This window comes from Asparagus officinalis, chromosome 7 (genome assembly GCF_001876935.1).
Source record: "Asparagus officinalis chromosome 7, Aspof.V1, whole genome shotgun sequence".
Classification (NCBI taxonomy): Eukaryota; Viridiplantae; Streptophyta; class Magnoliopsida; order Asparagales; family Asparagaceae; genus Asparagus; species Asparagus officinalis.
The window spans coordinates 88,651,103-88,672,501 of NC_033800.1; positions in this window are offsets into that span (position 1 = coordinate 88,651,103).

A 21,399-nucleotide genomic window follows, 5' to 3' on the forward strand; every position below is an offset into this window, starting at 1 on the left:
CTGCAGCTATTCCACTAGCGGTACCAGATAGAGCCACGGAGCAGGAAGCTTGGCTCTGTATGGTAGAAAGATATCAGAAGATGAGGGCACCAGAGTTCCAGGGGTCACCAGACCCTCTTGCAGCGCACATGTGGAAGGAGGATGTGAGCAATATACTTGACATACTTAGTGTAGATTCGGTTTAGAAACAGATGTTGGCATCCTACAGTCTGAAGGGTGATGCCGGGAGATGGTACCGACTACAGTTTGCTCCAGAGCAGAGGATGACCCTCACATGGGAGGATTTCATCTATTTCTTTGATGGGCATTATATTTCTTCTGCAGCCCGGACTGGGAAGGAGCTTGAGTTGTCCCGGATGACTCAGGGGGACATGACAGTGGCAGATTATGAGAGCCGGTTTATGGAGTTACTGCATTTCACGGGTATGTGGTAGACAGGAGAGCATCAAGCTCAGATGTTCTTAACAGGGCTACGCCCTAATCTCCTCCGGTACCTCGTCTCGAGGAGGTTCTACTCAGTTAGGGAGGTAGCTGAGGGCCATCACTTCACATGAGGTTAAGACTACTATGTTCCAGAAGGACAAGGAAGGGAAGGCCAAGGGAGGACAGAGCGGGGACAAGGGTAAGAACAAGAGGGCATCAGCATCAGTAGCAGCAGGTCCCTCATAAGAAGGGACCCTATCAGGACCAGAGAGCGCATCAGCAACGCCAGTTCTAGGGAGCTTGTTTTAAATGCCACAAGGTCGGGCACAAGGCATCAGAGTGTCGTAGTGCACCAGCAGGAGCCCAGCAGGGCAGGGGCCCGAACCACCAGTAGCAACGACAGGAGGGCAGAGGTCAGGGTCAGCAGCCCAGGCTTGAGACACCGCCAGCGACGCAAAGGGCAGAAGGACAGGTTCGAGCAGTCCAGGAGGCTCTCCAGGGGCAGATTGTCCCATATTCTCCATCATTAGCAGCAGAGCAGTCTTCAGCCACAGGCAGAGTATATGCAGTGGTTCCCCATGATCACGGTGCCAGCGGAGCAGTTGTGGAGGGTACGTTCCTTGTGAATTCCGTTTCCGCCCGTATTCTTTTCGATTCGGGAGCTTCACATTCTTTTATCTCGCATGCATTTATGTCTAGACTCCAGCTCGTAGCTCAGTCTCTAGACACCCCTTTATCAGTTTCCACCCCTTTAGGTGAGGTATCGCTTCTGGAGAGCGTTTGTAGGAGGTGTACCATCAGTTTAGACGAGTCAGAGTTCATAATCGATCTGATAGTTTTACATATGTCCGAGTTTGATGTCATTCTTGGTATGGATTGGTTATCGTCCTACCATATTAGTATTGACTGTTTTGCGAAGACAATCAGATTGCGAGCGTCTGATGGGTCCGAGATGATTGTGGCTACTTCTCAGGGCAATCGCTTTGCGGAGTCATTTCTGGCGTTCATCAATGAGGTGATGCTGTGGGATCAGAGTTCTGATTTGATAGAGACTCGAGTTGTCTTGGATTATCAGGGTGTCTTTCAGGACATACCTGGGTTGCCTCCTGTGAGAGAGGTTGAGTTCTGTATTGAGTTGCAGCCGGGCACAGCCCCGATATCCCGCGCACCCTATCGTATGGCGCTAGTTAAGATGAGAGAGTTTCAGACCCAGTTGGACGAGTTGTTAGCTCAGGGTTTTATTCGTCGGAGTCATTCTCCGTGGGGCGTGCCAGTCCTCTTCGTGAAGAAGAAGGATGGCAGTATGAGATTATGCATAGATTATCGGAAGTTGAACAAGGTCACTATCCGGAATAGGTACCCACTACCTAGGATTGATGACTTGTTCGACCAGTTGCAGGGAGCGTGATTTTTCTCGAAGATTGATCTTCGTTCTGGTTATCATCAGTTGCGGGTTCGGGAGATGGATATCCCCAAGACCGCTTTCCTCACGTGCTATGGATCTTTTGAATTCTTAGTCATGCCATTTGGGTTGACCAATGCACCCGCGGTATTCATGGATTTGATGAACCGGGTTTTTCGTCCATTCTTGGATCAGTTCGTGATTGTTTTCATCGACGACGTCCTTATTTATTCGAGATCGGAGGCAGATCATAAGCAGCACCTCCGTTTAGCTTTGCAGACCCTACGGGAGCACCAGCTATACGCCAAGTTCAGCAAGTGTGAGTTTTGGCTTTCAGAAGTGATATTTCTTGGCCACATCATTAGCAGAGAGGGCATATCAGTAGACCCAGCTAAGGTTATAGCAGTGCTTGATTGGGAGCCACCAAAGACAGTGACAGAGATTCGCAGCTTTTTGGGATTAGCAGGCTACTATAGGAAGTTCATCCAGGACTTCTCGAAGATTTCGACGCCACTTACGCGCCTTACGAAGAAGGGTGTACAGTTTATTTTGGGCACAGAATGCCAGAAGGCCTTTGATATCTTGAAGACTAAGTTGACCTCAGCACCAGTTTTGACTATTCCGAACAACGACAGGATATTCGTCGTCTACACAGATGCATCATTGGCAGGATTAGGAGGCGTCCTTATGCAGACTCAGAGAGTAGTAGCTTATATCTCACGACAGTTGAGAGTGCATGAACAGAACTATCCCACTCATGACTTGGAGCTAGCAGCAGTGGTATTTGCATTGAAGTCATGGAGGCACTACTTGTATGGGGTGCAGTTCGAACTGTTCACAGACCACCAGAGTATGAAATATCTGTTCTCTCAGAAGGAACTCAACCAGAGGTAGCGGAGGTGGATTGAGTTTATCAAGGACTACGAGTTTGCGATTCAGTACCACCCGGGGAAGGCGAACATCGTAGCAGATGCTTTTAGTAGGAAGCGTCGACATCAGATTGCGGCTTTGAGGTGCTCATTGCACCGAGACCTTCTCACTCTTAGCCAGTTTGATTTTAGACCTGAGTTTAGTAGTACTAGTGCATTTTTGGGAGCTATATCAGTGCAACCAACTTAGAGCGGCAGAGTTGTTAAAGCTCAGTTGGAGGATTCTTGGATTCAAATCCGTAAGGAAGAGATTTCCAAAGAGCCTAAGGCCGATTGGACCATTGGAACAGATAGAGGTCTACGGATGAAGGGTAGATTGGTTATGCCAGTCAGTGCAGAGCTGAAGAGGGAGTTGTTTGATGAGGCACACCGCACTTGGTACATAGTACATCCAGGGACCACAAAGATGTACAAGGACCTGAAGAGGCATTTTTGGTGGAGTGGTATGCGCAGGGAGATCTCAGAGTATGTGGCGAAGTGTTTTACCTGCTAGCAGGTGAAGGCGGAGCACCAGAGACCAGCAGGCACACTTCAGCCGTTGCCTATCCCAGAATGGAAATGGGCGGACATTTCTATGGACTTTATTGTAGGTTTACCTAAGTCGAAGAAGGGGAATGATTCAGTTTGGGTCATTATGGACCGGTTGACGAAGTCAGCACATTTTATCCCAGTGAGGACTACTTATACAGCTGAGGCGTATGCGAGGATTTTCGTTCGGGAGATCGTTCGGCTTCACGGAGTTCCGGATACGATCGTGTCGGATCGAGGATCGGTTTTCACTTCGCATTTTTGGAGGAGTTTTCAGGACTCATTTGGCAGCAAGCTATCTTATAGCAGTGTATTCCACCCACAGACAGATGGTCAGACGGAGAGGGTGAACCAAGTGTTGGAGGACATGTTGCGAGCAAGTGTCATTGATTTCCAAGGCAACTGGGAGGATCATATCCCACTGATAGAGTTCGCTTATAACAATAGTTATCAAGCGACGATCAGTATGGCTCCGTATGAGGCACTATACGGGAGACCCTGCAGAAGCCAGAGGATAGCTTGATGCTTGGGCCAGAGCTTGTGAGGCAAACTACCGAGAAGGTAGCGTTGATCAGGGAGCGGATTCTAGCCGCTCAGATTCGGCAGAAGAGTTATGCAGATAAGAGGCGAAGACCCCTCGAGTTTCAGATTGGGGATTTGGTTATGCTGAAGATATCACCTATGAAAGGCGTACAACGATTCGGGAGGCGAGGGAAGCTTGCACCGAGATACATTGGACCATTCCGGATTTTGGAGCGCATTGGAACTGTATCATACAGACTAGATCTTCTAGCTTCTATGTCTAGTATACACAATGTGTTCCATATTTCTATGCTCAAGAAGCACTTGCATGATGAGGAGCGGCAGCGAGTGCTGGATGCACCGGAGATTGAGCTTCGAGATGATTTATCGACTATTGAGATCCCAGTGTCCATAATTGCTAGAGAAGTCAAGAGACTCAGGAACAAGGTGATTCCATTGGTGAAAATTCAATGGAACAGAAGTGGAGTTGAGGACGCTTCTTGGGAACACGAGGAGGACATGCGACGCGACTACCCACATTTGTTCGAGCAGGTAAAAATTAATTATAGTAATTATGATGAGACTTCTTAATTGTATATTTATATCTATATATCGATACTTATATTTAACACTAGAATGGGGGTATTTTCAATTAATTCTTAATCTTTCGGAACACATGGTATATATATGGGGGGTTCCTTGTTTGGATTTTTCGCCCGATGTACTAGTTCCGTTAGATTAAGGGTTAGGTGAGAATATTATTATTTTAGATCGTTAAGTATGAATATCGCTATGTGCTAACTAGCATTCAGTATTGCGAAATGTGTATATGTGCGGGTTAGATTAAACCCTTGTCATGCTTTTCAAGTATCTTTATGAGTTAGATATGATTTCTGAATTTCGAGGACGACTTGTCATGCTTTTCAAGTATCTTTATGAGTTAGATATGATTTCTGAATTTCGAGGACGAAATTCTCTTAAGGGGGGAAGAATGTAAGACCCCTTATGAGTTAGATATGATTTCTGAATTTCGAGGACGAAATTCTCTTAAGGGGGGAAGAATGTAAGACCCCGTAAATTTTGATGATTTATATACATGACTTTTAGTGAGAAATAATATTTATTTATGATAAATATCTTTATGATATGGTTGTGCATGAAATCTAGCATTTTTGAGCTTATGAGTATGTATATGTACATCAATAATGAGGTTGAGTGTGTAAGATTTCAAATCACATGCAGCAGAGTCATAGTATGCAGTTTCTAATCCATGAGTCGACCCATGACTATCATGAGTCGACTCACGAAATCGAGTCCTGTTGCCATTTAGTCTCTGTTGAGTCGACTCATCATATTATGAGTCGACCCATGACTGTCATGAGTCGACTCATCGGGGTCTTTCTGGTTTTTCTGGGTCGGGTCTGTTGGGTTTCGGGTCGGGTTTTATCCACTCGTATATATTCCCCTCTACCCGAAAACACTTCATTTTCATCAGTTCTCCCCAGAAACCCTATACTCTCTCTCTCCTCTCTAAAATCCTAGGCGTTCTTGGTGATTTTGGGATGTTTCAAGGGATTTTTCGGCAGTTTCTTTTGGATTGCAGCGAAGGGGATTGTTCATCATCACTTCTAAGGCGAGTAACATCTCGCCCAACCCTTCTCCCATGTTTTTAATAGTTTATAACTGTTTTCCATAAGTTTTATTGAGCCAAAGACTTATTTTTCTAGTATAAATCAATATCCTTGTTAGGGTAAATGCTAGAAATCATGTATTTCGGATTTTGAATCCCCACCAACAAGTTTTTGATGAAAACACAGATCTGGAATTTTATTTAAAGAAATAAAATATGAGTTTTACTTTTGATTAAATGTCTTCTCTCATGTTTAGGTGTTAAAAGTTAGGTATAACATGCTAGTGTTCGTTTCTCATGCTATATATGAATTTATCACTACCTTATGGTCTAGAATTGATAGTTATGGAGGTGAAGATCAGTTTAGTGGGAGTATAGAACGAGATGGACGAGTTACGGTTGTGAAATATCTAGTTTTCAGCCCGTGAGTCGACTCATGACAGTCATGAGTCGACTCATCAGGTTGAGTCGACCCATGACTGTCATGAGTCGACTCATAAAGTCTATCCCTGTTATTCATTTGTGTTCTGCTGAGTCGACCCATAAATGAGCACGAGTCGACTCATCACAGTATTTTCCAGTTTTGTTTGTGTTGCTGTTTAATCATCTGCTGTATACCTATAAATGATCATATATACATATGTTCGAGGATATTGTCTACTATTCTTGAACTTGGGGTGTTGCCTTGCTTATCGGATATTTAATTGCAGTGATCTTGACTTTCCCCTGTACCTGTAAGATGAAAATCGTGGCATAGGCTTAGATCATCATAGCAGGGCATGTACCGGAATAGGACGGGTATATCTTTCTATGCACAGTCCTCATGTTGGACTATAATCTATTTCAAGTCCTCGTGTTGGACTATAATCCATTAGAGTCCTCGTGTTGGACTATAATCCATTTCAAACAGGTTTTAGATTTTTGCTAAACCTTGAGTACGTTATTCAACCAAGTTGGGTACACGACATATCATATTGAGTCTGGGACATGATTGCTACCTAGGCTGGGTATGACATTTATTGTAGCCTTGACATGTTTAATTTGTATCGGTAGAGATGGGTTTTGTTTTCTTTTCCTTTATTGTTTTCTTATGCTAAACCTCGGGTTTAGTATTTAGGGATTTACAATTTGAAATACAATGTATATACATGAGGGTTTCCTTGTTTGGATTATTTCACTCGACGTACCTATGCTCGGATTGTAATTCCCTAAGTACTAAAACTCACCATTGTTAGCATAAGTGATTTTATATTATTATGTATTAACTGTATTTTCTTATACAACGAGCCCTATCCTTTGGGGTTGGTTGTGATGTTGCTCACTAGCGCTTTGACGCTCGTTGTCCCTCCCCCTTTCAGGTAATGAGCCAGGAGCCCGGAGAGTCACAGGTTGATGGCATTGTACTTTAGCTTCAGCCGTCTTTTTAGTTATATTTTCTTTTGAACTCCACTGTAGATTTTTGTGTAGACATGTGAGAGTCTTATTCTAGAAGTTGTAAAGGCAGTGTGCCTTATTTCCTCTTGTCAGACATTTTGTATTTTAAGACTTGTTGAGAACTCCAGTTCATTTATTTCAGACGTTTACTTGTATTCCAGTATATTAGATGATGAAATATAAATTTGATCTCTATTATTTCATCAATTGATTCTTGTATAATCTTTTACTTGCTTTGTACTACACCTGTTGTCGTTTCCACTAGAGAGACAGTAATTGTGATGGTGAAACATGTTATTGTACGGTGTGGTGCATGGCAGGTTTGACATTTCTGGTTTCACCTCGGACTGCAGCCTTGTGTGAACCCAGGGGCGTCACAAGATAAGTCTACGTATAACACACATTGTCGGATGGTACGTTCCCACAAAAATGACCAAACCTATGTATTCAACATCATAGTACAAAGTCTAAGAGAGTTTATTCTCTTAGCATAACGTTACATGCAGAACGGACTTAAACAATCTGCATGCTAGCCCGATTCAAACGGTAATCGATAAAGGCTTATCAAATCCGTTGATGGCTAAGGATTTGCCAAAAATCCTATAAGTATTTATTCTAAGTAGGATAAACAATCATAATAAAGTTTAAGCTCTGCCAAACTCAAGGAAGACACAAATTTAGCCCGAAGGCCATCTTTCTTCAAGCGGGACAATTGAACCCGCCTCAGACACACGAGGTAGGGTATACTGTCTTGCGCACACAAGACATCATTGAAAGAGCCTCTCCAGTGATTGTGGTCGTATCAGTTCCAATAACAGGTCCTACAATCAAAATCCCTCGGTGATTAAGTAAAAAACTGACAAATGTATAATGGTCTACGCCAGGAGAAACTCCGTACACGCAGATGAACCGACATCAACACTTGGTCTTACAGTCTATACACTTGGGCTTGCCATGTCCCAACGCCAGTCGATGCATTACAATGAAAGTCTATTCTAGCCAACGCGTCGATAATTCCGCCAAAACAAGGCTCAGGATGAAACGTCAGTTCAAGGAATTAATACAGGGAATTCAATCACGACTCAGATACAAACTCCCGACGAAGGTGATTAGTTCAACGTCAACCCAACGACATGAGCTAAATTAAAAATCAACAGGCCAGCTTCAGTTCAAGATTTTGACAACGGTCAAGCGATAAACGCAACACCAAAAAATTTTTAGCTATCCAAAAAAAAACTGAATAGACTAAAAGTTGAAGAAGTCAACGAATTAATGGCCAGGCGTATCATATCCAAAGTATTCTAGCCTTTTTTATAAAAGAATGAGGCTGAAACACTTTGGAGGGGGTATCTGTAGGCATAAAAAATTACCTATAGGTTCTCGCACATAGCTCGAGATGAAGAAAAGATGATGAATATTACTATCCGAGTCAAAGAATATTATCTAAGTTAAAGGAGATCATCTAATATTGTATAGAAGCTAAAAAGCACATCAAATCTGTGAAACACGCTAAACGATAAAGTAACAACTAAACCGGGAGTTGTGCTTCACCCACAAAAGGATAAAGTACCATGTGTGTATCACCTACTCCATTAGTGTATCACCTATGGGAGATTGTAGAGCTCTTCACAAGCTTTCCAATGCATCTTGGATCACCTCATTCCGAGATCGGACGAGGGAGTAAGAGCCAAAATACCCGAGACAGTACAAACTATCTCGAAAGTGCGAGACAGTTACAATTGTCACAGAATGCAAGACAGTTATGACTGTCTCACACCAAATATAAAGAAGGTAAAAAGATAAAAGTTGTAGATCACTTCATCATCTTTCCAACGCATCTTGGATCATCTCATTCTGAGATCGGACGAGGGAGTTAGAGCCAAAATACTCTAGATAACACAAACTGTCTCAGAAGTGCGAGACAGTCGCAACTATCTCAGAATGCGAGACAGTTATGACTATCTTGAACCAAATCTGAAGAAGGTCAAAAGATAAAAGTTATATATCTCTTCATCATCTTTCCAACGCATCTTGGATCATCTCATTCTGAGATCAGATGAGGGAGTTAGAGCCAAAATACCCGAGACAACACAAACTGTCTCGGAAGTGCGAGACAGTTGCAACTGTCTCAGAATGTGAGGCAGTTATGACTATCTCGCACTAAATATGAAGAAATTCAAAAAATAAAAGTTGTATATCTCTTCATTAGATTTCCAACGCATCTTGGATCATCTTATTCCGAGATCGGACGAGGGAGTTAGAGCCAAAATACCCGAGATAGTATAAACTGTCTCGGAAGTGCGAGACACACAACTCTGTCTCGGCCACAGAGTTGCTTACAACATGTTTTTTGACAGTTTTTTGGCTTCATAACTGCTTGAGATCAACCATAAACGTGGGGAGATAGTTACAAACTGAAAATAGGCCCACTAACCTCATAAAAAGATGGTATTTAAGTAGTGGGACGGCGGTTACAAAAGGAGGCGGAGCATTTTTAGAGCAATTCCAAGGACATAGAGCATAGAGAGCAGAGAGGCTTGGGCGAATTTCAAGAGCTCATCTCCTTCCAACAATTAGGAGATTCCTTAAGATCTAAGCTTTGACTTGATCTTGAGAAGAGTGTTCATCTTACTTCGATAAGATATTCACTGACTCTATTCTTGCTTTTAAATAAAGGAAGAATCCCCAAAACCTTTACGATTCAATCAGAATCCGTGATTCGGTGGTCCACGGGCTAACGCACCCCCAGCACAGGCAAAGATCGCAAGCAGCGATCCAAACAATGATCATGCGTTTGTTTCTAAGGAGCTTGTAATTTGATTTTTGTTGTAAAGAGTAGTTTTACAAAGTACGAAGCTCACTCTTTTGTATTCATTGTAATCGATAAACAGTTATAATAAATTTTACAACAAAACTTGTTCCTGACGAAAACACTAGCGCGAGAAGTCTCCTTGTTCTTCCTTCTTAAATCATAATTTGTCAAAGCGTTAGTCACTTCACTATAAGTGATAGAAGATCTCCCGCTTAACAATGTAAGCATAAAGGGATCATACTCCTTATCCGGTAAGGAACCCAAAAGAATAATAGCCTTGTACTCTTCTCATCCACATTGTCCAAGTCTGATAATAACTTAGTATAGTTGTTCACATGAACTGCTAGTGAGGTGCCTCTGGATATCTGAAATCTTAATAACCTGCGCACCAAGTGTAATCTATTCTCAACACTCTTCGTAAGGTACTTGTTGTTGATAATTTCCCACATCTTCATTGCAGGCGTCACTCCAATCATATCATATTTTAGCTCTTTTTCCAAATAAGACCTGGTCACCCCATAAGCGTTCCTATTCATCTTTTCTCATATCGCCTCTTCATATTTTGGTGGCCTCTCATGGACCATGATGGTCTCCTCCAAATTTTGAGCATTGAGCGCATCCTGAACATCGGTCATTCATAAACCAAAATTTATCTTGCAGTCATACTTCACCATACTAATTTTAGTGATCTGAAAACTAACTTAAACTGTACCCACCATCTTGCTGCTTTCACCAACATCTTCACCCATAATCACAAACTCCAACTTGAAAAGAAAGATTCAAACTTTGAAAGGATTGAGTAATTATCCAACTGAATCCTAGATTGGATTCCAAATGGAACTCCTAACCGCACGAGGAAAGCGAGATCTTCAATGGAAACTCCAAACCCTATCTCCACCGAAGCCTTGAACTCCAACAACCAAGCTTCTACGACGAATCTTCCTCCACTTAATGCCAAAATCCTAGATCTAAAATCTAAGCTCTGATACCAATTGTTTCGCGCCTATGCGGAAGCGTGCTCGCACACTGAATGAATCTGTGATCACGGGAGAAGAGAACCAACCACACACGAGCACAATTCAATCCAAATATGACAAATCAAACTAAATACAGAGATATACATGGTTCGGTAATTTGCCTACATCCACGGGGAGAGGATTGGGAAATTCCACTAAATCAAGGAGAGTACAAAGGGTTACAATCTCACAAAATCACTCACACAAATCCTAAACCAAATCTCTCAACTTGCTCATAAGTTCTCCCTCTTAATATGCTCAGTACAATCTAAAATCTCTGTTAGAAACCCTAGAAAAAACTTGTTTGATTATACATCAAAACACAATCCCAAAGCGAACAGGAGACCAAAGTCCAGGCCCAGCCCGACTCGCGGTCGACCGCAGAGCCAATGCCAGTCGACCGAATCTAACGACAGAAACTCAATATCACTACAGGGTTTGGCCGGTCGACCGCCACTCCACTGGAGGTCGACCGTTTAAAGTCCAGAGACTTTTCTAGCTTGCGTGCACGTTTGTGGTCGACCGTCGCGCCACTCGCGGTCGATCGCTGGAAGTCCAAACCTGTTTTCTGCTATTTTTCATGTATTCTCTTCACCAATAATATAGTGACAACTCATCACATCTCATCTCATTTCTTACTTTTAAGAAGTGAACCACACACAAGAAAAGAACTAGGAAATATGTTTCCTATTCTTTGATTTCCATATTTTTTAGCCAACCAAACAGCCCCTAAATGAAAAAGAAAACCGGATGAAATCGGAGGGGGCTGTGAGAGAGGATTTGAGTGGTAATGGAAAAAGAGAAATAGATGCAAAATTAATGATGAAAGAAACGAGAATGCAAACTTCTAAGAAAAGTAGATGCATAATTAATGATGAAATTAGAGAGGAAATTTATGTTTTAATAGAGAACCCAGCCTAAGCAGTTTCTAAAGTTTAATTTAGTTTTGATTCTTCAAACTGAAACATATATCTTTAGATTATTCAGTTTTAATTTTTCAAACTTAAATATATCAGTTCGGAAATGTAACAAATATCAGTTCTCTCTTTAGCTTTTGATTTTTGTTTTTAGGCATGATTTATTGGTAATTTTTTCACCGTGGGTTTTTAGACAAATTTTCAAATTATGTTTTTTATAATGATTTTCAAATTTTTGTTAGTTATAGTATTCTAACTATCTGGCCTAAACAAAATCCCAAAGGATAAAAAAGAAAAATAAAAGAGAAAACGAAAAAAGTAACAAATTTATGTTAAAATTTTCATTCGGAAAAATGTGAAGTGTTGATAATAGGTTTAATGAACATATGCTCTGTGATTATTTTCTTAAAATTTCTCTAATCTATATGGCTTAAGAGGAGTTATTTAGAAAATATAATCTTAAAAGATATCGAATTCTATAACTAACTTAGATCTCATATAAAATCTTTTTTGAAATAATGCTAAAATGATTTACATTCTGTTTTAAGAATGTAGTAGTTTAATATCAAATATTAACATCATATCAACCCAGTTTAGAGTACACGGTAGTTCAAGATAAAATCTTTTAAAATAATATTAAAATAATCTCAATTCAATTTACTTTATTATAGAACAGAATAGAGGTATTTTTTCAAATTTGGTTTATTTTCTCTTTTTTCATTGGAGGTAACTTTTTAGGCGGGATAGATCATACTCCCTTTATAAGTACGAGTTCGGAAAAATCTTTTTATGGCCAATATTACCCTTAGGTTTTTTTAAATATTATATTACTATCCTAATCTATTCTAATTATCTTATCATCTTTAAATTGGTAACCAAATTATTTATTCTATTTATAATGAGACTTAACATGTTATTGGATAAAATAGATATGTTTCAAATAATTCAAACTCTTTACTTATTTCAGTTCGTAGAAAAATCTAAAAAACATATGCTAGCCAACACCTAAAAGTTTTTAGACTTTGTAAAATATATTCTTCAAATTTTAAAATTACAAAAATACCCCTATAAATTTAAAATTTTATTAAAGCATTTTGAAAATTATAAATTTTGTGAGAAATCTAAAAAATATATGCGGTCGCTCTGATACCACATGTTGGGGACGCACAACCCCCCTGATGTAATTTGGAAATAGAGATTTAGGAGAGAAGAGAAAATTCAATTAACTACAAACTAAAAGTTTTTTGACTTTGGAGAAAGTACCTTGTAAGTTTTAAAAATTACAAAAACACCCCTAAAATTTTAAAATTTATAAAAACACCTTGAAGATGTCAAACTTATAAACATACTAAAAGCCTTTAAATAACACAAACAACCCCCTAAAATTTATAGAATTTGTAATACACACTCTGAACTTTTTATAAATTGTAAATAAAACCCTTAAAATTATAAAATTTATAAAAATCCTGATAATTTCTGACCTAATAGTACATTAAAAATATAGGAATTATAAATATCCCCTACATAATTTATAATTTATATAAAATACCCTTAAAATTTTAAAAATTATAAACAATCCTTTAAAATTTAAAATTTACAAAAAACACCCTGAAAATTTTAAATTCATTAGTAAACTGAAAGCATAGGAAGTATTAATAGTCTATAAAAAAATTTATAATCTGTAAAAAGGGCTATAAGTTTAAAAAACTATAAAAGTCCTTAAAATTTATAATTTACAAAAAAAACTCCATGAGAATTTCTAACCTATAGACACTAAAATGAATATGTAAAATTATTAATAACCCCTAGAAAATTAAAATTTTGTAAAAAATATCATACACCTTTATAAGTATAGGTTTAGGAAAAAAAATTCATAGTAAATATTACCCATAACTTTTTAAAAAAGAACATAACTAATTGAAAATCTATTAAATTTGAAATTTATAAAAATTACCTTTAAAGTTTAATACATTGCAAATTATCCCTCCAAAGTTTGAAAATTTTCAATGACTTTTTTTAATTACTTGATTTAAATGTAATGTTTAATAGTTTTGTGTATTTGTAAATTACAAATTTTAGGGTGTTTTCACACTTTTTAAAACTTTTGAGAGTGTTTACTTTGTAGTTTTCTAAATTTTCATTGTGTTTTTGGTGTAATACACATATACATCAATTAATGATGATATTAAAGAATAAGTCGTTCATAAGATTATTAGACCATAGTTAAGTATGCACACCAACACATCACTATTCCTAGGCAGTATAGTTTATATATATAAAAATTTTTAGACAATCTATGTAGTGGTTAAAAGATTTTGACTTTAATGTACTATTTTTCACAAATTATATTCAATGTGAACCCGTCATATAATTTTGATTGTGATATTATAATTTTAATACGTTTGATTGATTGACTATATACGTATATGGACCATAGATTACTTTACTTTCTCATATGAGCTAACATTTGGTGCTAATAATTTAACTTGTTACTTTTAAATTCAAATAAAAAGAGGAGCTCTAATAACATTTATTTATTTACTGACAACATAATATAATCTCAATTCCTATTTTTTATAGGAGATTTATTCCATAGTTACGCATATCAAATTAGTAACTAAAATAATAATTATTTATGCTTAAATTAGGATGATTGTAGTTGGTCTCTCACTATAAAATTTTTATGAAGATATATACCTTACTTTCTATAGCTATCTGCACTACTCATGTATATTTTATAAATTAGTTCTTAATTTGACATATTAAATTACTTTTTCTTTGTAAAAATTTCTTCTTTGACTTTTAGACTGTGTAATCACTATATCACCATTCTAGCATATAAAGGATCTCATTTTAAATGGCTTCAAGTCAATGTTTGAGTTGCACTGAAGTATATACTATTGTTACTATGTGTATATATTTTTAGGGAAATCATGTTAACACTTTTTAAATAGAAGAGAATATTCTAACCTCTGATATTATAAAAATTAAATATAGCCAATTGAATGATTAGAAAAAAAGAACTTACATCAGAAAAGTGTGAATAATAAGATAAAGAGGAAATATAATGGCATTGCCAATAATACTACAAATAGCAAACTATAATGTAAAGTTAACCTATTTTGTGGAGGCCAACTACTGGCTATAAGCATCGAGGTTTCTATATATATACTTTATAATTTATTAAAAAGAGTCATATAATCTTATATAATAAAATTAATTTAATATTGCATAGTAATATCATTGTAATAATATCATTATTAGAAAAATTCTTCATGAATCGTTATGTTCTTTACGATATATAAGCTATGCACTCTAAATTTTTCGTCTTTTATTGAGCCAAAAGTTTGAATATGAGCCTCTAACATGTTGCTTTCACAACAACAAAATCCACTTAGGAGATATGGATATTCTAGATGAGTTATGTATCATATATACAATATAATTGTCCTAGGGAAGTGAGTTATAATATCATTTTTTATTCATATCGTTTGAGGTAAGATTTGATAGGGACCTTGCATCAAAGAAAAAATTATATTTAGAGCACATGAGGAAATATATCATAATTACACTGTATTAATTTCGTAAGAAAATAATTTTTCATACTTTTAGTTTTATTTCTATGATACAGAGAATTGACTATAAAGTTGAATGGGAATATTAGATAATAATTCTTCATACTTTATTTTTTTACTCTATTTTTATCAATTTAAATAATCATGATATTCAATCACGTGCATTGCATATGCAACTTAAGTCATGATATTCAACCACGTGCATTACACGTGTATCTCAACTAGTAAATACTAAATGTTTGACTTGTGGCTAGCCTAGTGGCAGCTAGACAAATTGTTGAAACAGTCCTATTTGGACTTTTATTTATAAAAACCGACCCCTTTCTTTGGCGCCCCTGGGTTCACACAAGGCTGCAGTCCAAGGTGAAACCAAGAATGTCAATCCTACTATGCACCACACCGTGTAATAACACGTTTTACCATCACAATTACTATCTCTCTAGTAGAGACAATAACAGGTGTAGGTATAAAAGCAAGTAAAAGATAATACAAGAGATAAATGATGAAACGATAGAGATCGAATTAATATTTCATCATCCAATATACAGAAATACAAAGGCAATCTTTGAAATGAAAAATCTGAAGATCTCAACAAGTCTCTAATACTGAATGTCTGATAAAAAGAAATATGACACACAGCCTTTACAACTTCTAGAATAAAACTCTCAATGACTCAATAAAATATCTACAGTGGAGCTCCCAAAATAAAACAAAACTATAAAGAGAGGATGAACACTAATGTGTATCGCCATCAACCTGCGACTCTCCATGTACCTGGCTCGTTACTTAAAATGGGAGGGACAATGAGTGTCAAAGCGCTAGCGAGCAACATCACAACCAACCCCAAGGGAGAGGGCTCATTGTATATAAGAAAATACAGTCAATACATAATAATATAAAATTCATTGATTCTAACAAAATTGAGGATTTTAGTATTTAGAAATTTACAACACGAGCATAGGTACGTCGAGCGGAATAATCCAAATAAGGAAACCCTCATGTATATACCTTCTATCTCAAATTGTAAACCCCTAAATACTAAATCCCTAAATCTTGTTGAATATCATATCTCCATGATAGTATTTTGATGATAACAATTTATACAATGTGTGTTATACAAATATACTAACTCTTATATGCAGCTTTCAATATCAAAATATGAACAAGTACAAGTTGAGATTCAAGGCATTATGAAGTGAAGAATATGAAGAACATATGAGATAATGTATTTTACATTTTCTTTACTTATAATTATTGTACAAGACTTGATCACTTACACACACACACACATAAATATTAGAACACACTAACACAGGCTTAGTGTGTTGGTTAACTATAGTAATCCCCTATGTTAACCATTAGAGTTATAGTTAAAAATTAGAGTGTCAAAACATTTAATTTATATCATTTTCTAACTTTTAGTAGTCGACTAATTAGAATAGTAGTTGACTACTCATGTATATGTCTTAAATATATGTTTCTGTCAATTTATAGTATAGTCGACTAATATGGATAATAGTCGACTACTCAAGTTTATGACAGAAACATAAGTTTCTGTTATTTTATAGTATAGTCGACTAATTGACATTATAGTCGACTAATGAAGGCAAAATTCATTTTCTAAGTTTCTGTCAAACTACAGTATAGTCGACTAATGAACTTTATAGTCGACTACTGAGAAATTTTCTAAATACACAGAGTCTGTTTAAACTCAGTGTAGTTGACTAATCAGATATAGTTTTTCCAGAATTTAAAGTTTGAATATATGACTATTTATAGTTGTTTTTAAATGTTTTTAAAGTTCAAAAACTTATCTTTTCAAGGGCTATAAATAGGTTATTTGTTCAGAAAAAATGCAGAGACTTACATACCCATAAACTTTGATCTTTGTGCATTTTTTTTAAGTGAAAAATATTTAGATTTTGAGAAAAAGAAAAGTTTCTGAAATTGCCTTTGAACATCATTCAAATACTTATTGTTTAGGCAATTTACAGAAGTTAGAATCATTCCTAAGCCACTACTACACTACACTACAAATCAAGGCTTATAGGAATTGAAATTGTTGCTTCAAAAATTCTCTCGAGTTGTGAGAGGTGTTAATCTCTTGGTTTAGAGATTGGTATGCAAATTGGTAAGGTGTTTGTCAATTGGTGTTGCAATTGACAGGGACTTGTAAATTGGTCAGGTTTGCTTTTGATTTTGTAAGTTTATTCAAAATCATAGTGAAAAATCTCAAGTGAGATTTGCTTGGGGACTGGATGTACACCGGATTAGTGGAACCAGTATAAAACTTTGTGTTTGTGATTGTGAATTTCTGAGATTGCTATTTTTTTCTTTGCAATTTATAATCTACTTTGCATAAATTTTAAAAGAATACTATTCACCCCCCCTCTAGTGTTCTAGTGTATCTATTTAAGATCCTACATTTGGTATCAGAGCAAGGTGAAAGATAGCATCGACAAATACTTCACAATTCAAAGAAGATCACTCTACAAATCATCCACCAATATTCGATGGATTGAACTACAACTATTAGAAGTATCGAATGAAGATTTACCTTCAATCAATTGGTTACAAACTTTGGAACGTTGTGGAAACAAAATATGAGAAGCCAACAACTCTATTTACAGAGTGGACTACTTCACAAAGAAATAATGCAAATTTAGATTCAAAAGCAATGAATGCATTATTTTGTGCACTTGACAAGAATGAGTTCAATAGGGTGTTAATGGCCACATCTGCATATGATATTTGGCATACACTTGAGGTAACTCATGAAGGAACAAATAAAGTTAAAGAATCTAAAATTTCTGTTCTTGTGCACAGATTTGAATTGTTCAAGATGAAGGAAAATGAGACTATTGGAGAAATGTTCACAAGATTCACCGACATCACAAATTCTCTCATTGGTCTTGGAAATACATATACACAAGTGGAGATGATAAGAAAAATACTTCGATCACTTACTCCACAATGGGAAAAGAAAGTTACCGCAATCGAAGAAGCCAATGATTTGTCAACTCTTACGGTTAAAAATCTTATCAGAAATCTACTGGCATATGAAGTTCAAATTGAAGATAGAAAGAATGATGAAGAAACAAAGAACAAGAAAGTACTTGCATTCAATATTATTTCTGATAAAGAAGATTCAGATGATGATGATGAAGAAATGGGCATGTTTGCACGAAAATTTTAGAAATTTATAAAACGAGGTAATTTTAAATCAAAGAATTCAATTTTAAATAACCCTCTTTGTTTTAAGTGTAATAAACCAGGTCATATGAAGAAAGATTGTCCAATGTTGAAGAATAAGTAAAAATCAAGTTATTTCAACAACTTCAACAACATTCAAAATAACAAGAAAAGGAAAGTAATGGCAGTCACTTGGGATGATAGTGATGAGTCATCTTCAGATGAAGATATTGAAGAAAAGGAAAGTGCTCACATGTGTTTTATGGCACAAGATGAAGTAAGTGACAATGAAGAACTTTTAGATGCTTTCAATGAATTATATGAAACTTTTGTGAGATTAAAGACTTCACATAATTTTCTTAAAGGTGAAAATAAAAGATTACTTGAAGAAATTTCTGATTTTAATTCTTCTACTATTTCGAATTCTCAAGTAATTGAATTGAAAGAAGAAAATTATTCTTTGCTTAAAGAAAATGAAAGTTTATCTAAAGAAAATATTTATTTAAAATCAGAATGTAATGAGTTAAAAATTCGTATTAATAGTTTAGATAAAGATATTTCTTCTTTTAAATCGAAATATGAGGATATATGTTTGAATGTAAGCAAAATCAATAAAGGTAAAGAAAATCTTAATAATATACTTTCTTTTCAAAAAGAATCACAAAAGACAAAATGATTAGGTTTTCAATTTAATAAAAATAAATCAAAGAAAATAATTTTTGTAAAACCTTCTTGTGATTTATATGATTATAGAAATGAAAATTTGTGTAAAAAGAAATCAAAATTATTTTTTATTTGGGTTCCAAAAGAATTATCTTCTTTACATAAGAATTTTTATATTTCTGATTTTATTAAAAATATTTGTTTATCAACTAACTATTTAGGCAAATCAAACTCTTCATGGGTTTGGTTTCCTAAAGGCTAATTTAAAGGATCCAACATAGTATAGGTACCAAAAATGTAAATGTTTATTATTTCAGGTACCCAAGAAAGATAGGTGGATTTTGGATAGTGGTTGCTCCAAATATATGACTGGAAACATACAATTGTTGTTATCTTTTCAAAATAAGGATGGTGATACCGTTACCTTTAGAGATAACAACAAAGAAAAAGTCATCGGTATTGGATCTGTCGGTAATCCAAACAAACCTATCATTGATAATGTTTTATTAGTTGATGGTCTTAAACATAATTTACTTAGTATTAGTCAACTTTGTGATAAAGGTTTTAAAATTGTTTTTTAAAAAGATTAATCTTGCTTAATTTATGATATTGATTTAATTACTATTATTTTAAAGGTCATAGAAAGAATAACATATATGTTTTATCTATGAAAAATATTTCAATTGAACATTATCTTATTGCATCATCTAATGATTCTATTTTATGGCATGAACGTTTTGGATATGTTAACTTTAAACACATTTCTAAGATTTTTAAAAATAATTCAGTAAATGGTTTACCTAAGATGTCTCTTAAAAACAATTTTTGTGATGCATGTCAACAAGGAAAAATGCACAAATCTTCTTTCAAATCTAAAAATGTAATATCTACAAGTAGACCATTAGAATTAATTCACATAGATCTTTTTGGTCCGTCTAGAGTAGCATCTTTAAATAGAAGTAGATATGCATTTGTTCTTGTTGATGATTATTCTAGATTCACATGGGTAATTTTTCTTAAACATAAAAATAATGTTTTTAATGAGTTTTCTATATTTTGCAAAAGAATTCAAAATAAAAAATCTACTTCTATTATCTCTATACGTAGTGATCATGGAGGTGAATTTGAAAATAAATTATTTGCAAATTTTTGTGATAAACATGGTATATCACATATTTTTTCTTTTCCTCATGCTGCTCCACAAAATAGAGTTGTAGAAAGGAAAAATAGAACTTTACAAGAATGTGCTAGAACCATATTGTGTGATAGTAATTTACCAAAATATTTTTGGGCAGAAGCTATATCTCCTCGTGCTGCTCCACAAAATGGAGTTGTAGAAAGGAAAAATAGAACTTTACAAGAATGTGCTAGAACCATGTTGTGTGATAGTAATTTACCAAAAATTTTTTGGGCAGAAGCTGTATCAACAGCTTGTTATGTATTAAACAGAGTTTTATTAAGACCTATTTTAAAGAAAACCTCTTATGAATTATTTTATAACAAAATTCCTAAAGTATCTTACTTTAAAATTTTTGGTTGTAAATGTTTTATTTTAAACACAAACGATAAATTAGATAAATTTGATTCTAAATCTGATGAAGGAATTTTTGTTGGATATTCTAATCACAGTAAAGCATATAGAATATATAACAAAAGAACACTAGTTATTGAAGAATCTTTACATGTTTCTTTTGATGAAAATTTTTCAAAATCACCTAATATTTTAAATAATGATGATGATATAATTGATACTATTCATGATACTCCAATGATAGATATTACAAAAGATGATAATTTATAAAATGATTTACCTAAAGATTTTGTAGAAGTTAAAAATCATCCATATGATTTAGTTTATTGAAAATATTTCTGATAAAGTAACTACTAGATCTCATTTTAATTTGATTGCTCATACTGCTTTTATTTCAACTATTGAACCTAAAAATATAAAAGAAGCACTTCTTGATGATTCTTGGATGATTGCTATGTAAGATGAACTTAATCAATTTACTAGAAATAATATTTGGGATCTTATACCTAGACCTCAAAATAAATCCATTATTGGAACAAAATGGATTTTTAGAAACAAATTAGATGAATTTGGTCAAGTTGTTAGAAACAAAGCTAGATTAGTTGCTCAAGGTTATAATCAAGAAGAAGGAATTGATTATGATGAAACTTATGCACCAGTTGCACGATTAGAATCAATTAGGATTTTACTTGCATTTGCATGTTTTATGAATTTTAAATTATTTCAAATGGATGTTAAAAGTGCATTTCTAAATGGTTTTATAAAAGAAGAAGTTTTTGTAGAACAACCTCCAGGTTTTGAACATGAAAGTTTTCCAAATCATGT